Genomic DNA, 3,875 nt, shown 5'->3' with positions numbered 1-3,875 from the left:
AGTGGTGGACTTGGCAGTGTTAGGTTAATGGTTGGACTCGATGATCTTAAGGGTCTTTTCCAACCTAAATGATTCTATAAAGTAGAACATGAATCCTCAACTAACATGCACTTCACAGGAAAATTTAAAATCTAAAAATTGGCGTGCTGATGCTTTCTGACTCAGAGGAAGTTTCCAACATTTGTGTATTTGTTCTCAGCTGGGATAGAGAAGGTATAAAATCCAAATATCAAAATCTCCTGCAAGCTGGTAACATCCATTTTGCCCAGCGCAACAGCCACCAAAGCAAACCAAAAGGCTGTTAAAGGTAGGACCAATGTCCAACATCTTCGTCCTACCTACAAATTAGAAAGCTTGTGTGCTTGTCTCTGCTTGAATTAATACCAGGTAATTAGCACATCCCTACAGTAATGCTGCACAGGCACCAGCTGGAGGGATAAATTACAGCTCGGGAGCTGATTTCCCAAACAAGCCATGGCAGGCACACAGCACAGGCTGGGGCTGGAGCCCGGCCAAGCGAGGAAGCGGCGCTACTGCCATCGGCTGTGGGGAAATAACAAGTGCAATTTTCAGTAACTGTTTACAAAAAAGATAGCAATATATTTTCATGTTTCAGTGTAATTGGAATGAGTCCTCTTGACTTTGCCAGAGACTGTTCTTAGATGTGTAATGCTTAAAGTGAATGGGTTTTGCCATAACTTTAGGTGATTATAACCGAATGTCACTTTATTTATTCATCAAGTGGGATTTGTTAGGGGAGGAATACCACATTTTGAATTATCACTGGAGAGAGAGGTGCTGACAACTGTGCTCGGGTTTTTAGTACCTAATTAGCGGCATGCTGGAACTGCACCTCCTTTCATTACTCCTGATTACAGCCTCATGCCGTTTTGTAAAGAATTAGTGTAATGTTTATAAAACCCTTCCTTGAGAGTTTGTTTCTGAGGTTTTTTTGCCTTGCTGCCAAACTGTTCACCTCCCCTGGGGGGCACAAGAGCTGATATTTTGAAAAGGAAAAGGGAGGTGCTGGGGAGACATGCCGGAGGCGTTGGCTAGCCATCCTGGGGGAGCTGCCATAGCAGCGGGCTGGAGAGGCAGCTGCCGCCTAAGGCAGGAGCAGCAGCATCCCGTGAGCAAGCGACTGGGAAAACTCCATCTCTCTTCATTGAAAACCAGTGTGTCGAACTGGAGCGTTGTTTGGATGATAACAACTCACTCCCCATCAGGAACACAAAGGCACAACTTTTCAGGGATCCATCCTGCATCCCCTCATTACTTGTCAACAGAAAAACAGAAATTCTTAGCGCTGGTCGTGTGCTCTTCCTTAGGCAGAAAGCGGTCCTCTAGCAAGCTTGGTTTGTTATTGCAGAAGAGATGAGACAAGCCTGCTGTTAAACCCAGCAGCGGTACGACAGCTGTATACAGTGAAGCTGTTGTAACACACAGTTTGTTTTAGCGCGGCTTCTCCTCCTTGCCTTACCTGGCATCTGCTGGGTTTCACGGGTGATGCTGTTTGGGCAAGCCGCCCTGCCCCGAAGCTGGGGATCGCAGCACGGCAGCCGGAGCACTGCACGGCACGGCTGCCTCCCTGGGAGGCCCTCCTCGATGCCCCCGGCCTCCACCACCATGGCTTAATTACAGCAGCAGGAAACCCCAATGTGCCTGCTATGCAGGACAAAACATAGAAATGGCAATGCATGACATGGAGCCAAGAATGAGGAATCCCATGGTAGATGGAAGTCCCCACCACCACCAAAGGAGGGGAAAAAAAAAAGGAATTAGAAATAACATTTAACTAATAGCATCACAAAATAAAAAATGTAGTTTCCATCACTGTCACGGAGAATACAAGTATGAACCTGAGCTCAACAGTAATGAATGCCTCCTATTTGAGTGTCTAATATCCTCCATACATAATGATTGCTATGATTGCCCTTCCACAGCATATAGGGCCCCAGCCCCACTGGACTCATGCTGTATAAACAGATGGTAGTAGCCTGGTCCCCCCTACAATTTAAGGATAACACAATAAATCACTGGGAGATGTAAATGGATGTGAGAGGTGCAAATTTAAAATTAGAAAATGAGAAAATGGTGATATTATTAGCAGCAGACACAGTACATCAGATGATTTTACAGGTGAGTTTCAAGGACAATTTTGCTTAGGAAGAAGATAATGAAGTGAAGTCATCTTGCCAATGCTTTTGGTTTACAAATGACTAAATTTTAAGCAGAGCACTCATACTATACATAAATGGAGATGAAGGAAAAGGTATTGTGATTTTGTTAGGAAAATTAAACTGACATGGTTGTCCAGGCCAGAGTGCAGATAGAGATGAAGAGCAGACAACTGATAGGTAGGGAGTCTTGGAACTAAAGCACGTAGCTTTTGTATAGTACAACAAAAACACTGCACAGGAGAGGGGGTATCCAGGCTGAAAACAGAGTAAGTGGTAGTGTCCTCTCTGGCAGGCAGCTTTGCTCAGGCCCTGGTGAAGGGTAACCCCATGTCACACGGACTAGAATCATAGAATCATAGAATTCTATCTACCTTGAGTCTGTGACTCTGCGGGCCTCAAAGGTGGGACTCATGAGTCACAAGCCAAATGTTGGGGTTAGGGTTGGGGGTTAGACTTGAATCTGCAGCAGAAGCATCCTGCTGCTGAGCCCGGGCAAGGAGAGGCCAAGCACTTCTAGTCTGAATGCAGAGGGAACAAGTCTGAGACTGACTCTGGAGGAGGAGGGAGAGAGAGCAAGAGGAGAGCAGGACTAGAGCTGATGGGACAAGTCAGGTTGGGAGTCGAGGCTGAGGAAGGCCGAGGGAGAAATGGAGAGCAGAACTGCGTGGGTGCAGACATCTGCCCTGAGATGCAGGCAGAGTTGGGAGGTGGGGAGCAGGTCATATGGAAACTGAGACTCACACGCACAAAGAAATTGGGACCAGATTCAGGGAGAGTGAGGTGAAGGCAAGCATGGGGAGGGAGAGTCTAGTCAGATGGGAGGGGGGCAAATGACTGGTTCAGACTGACCATATATGAGGTAACATGACAGGTGTGAAGGCAGCAAGAGAGAAGCGTACTGAGTTCAAATAAGTAGCCTAGTTAGAAACGCCAGCAAGAGGCACCTTAAATGAAGAGTCATGTACACCTTAGAGGTGTCCCACCGAGCAGCTGGATGAAATTTATAGCTCTATGATACTGTGGTGGGTTGACCCTGGCTGGATGCCAGCTACCCACCAAGCCGCTCTATCATTCTCCCATCCGCAACTGGACAGGGGGAGAAAAACATGGTGAAAGGCTCATGGGTCAAGATAAGGACAGAGAGATCACTCACCAATTACCTTCACAGGCAAAACAGACTCAACTCAGAGAAATTAATTTAATTTATTACCAATCAAATCAGAGTAGGATAATGAGAAATAAAACCCAAATCTTAAGACACCTTCCCCCCACCCCCCCCTTCTTCCCAGGATTAACTTTACTCCCAAGTTCTCTACCTCCTCCCCCCGAGTGGCGCAGGGGGACGGGGAATGGGGGTTGTGGTCAGTTCATCACATGTTGTCTCTGCCGCTCCTTCCTCCTCACTCTCTTCCCCTGCTCCAGCGTGGGGTCCCTCCCACGGGAGACAGTCCTCCACAAACTTCTCCAGTGTGGGTCCTTCCCACGGGCTGCAGTTCTTCATGAACTGCTCCAGTGTGGGTCCTTCCCACGGGCTGCAGTTCTTCATGAACTGCTCCAGTGTGGGTCCCTTCCATGTGTCCTTCCCATGGGCTGCAGTCTTTCAGGAATGGACTCCTCCAGCATGAATCCCCCACAGGGTCACAGGTCCTGCCAGCAAACCTACTCCAGTGTGGGCTACTCTCTACACGGGGCCAC

The sequence above is a fragment of the Aptenodytes forsteri genome, unplaced genomic scaffold, assembly GCF_000699145.1.
Source record: "Aptenodytes forsteri isolate BGI_AS27 unplaced genomic scaffold, ASM69914v1 Scaffold155, whole genome shotgun sequence".
Taxonomy (NCBI): domain Eukaryota; kingdom Metazoa; phylum Chordata; class Aves; order Sphenisciformes; family Spheniscidae; genus Aptenodytes; species Aptenodytes forsteri.
This window is presented reverse-complemented; position numbering follows the sequence as displayed.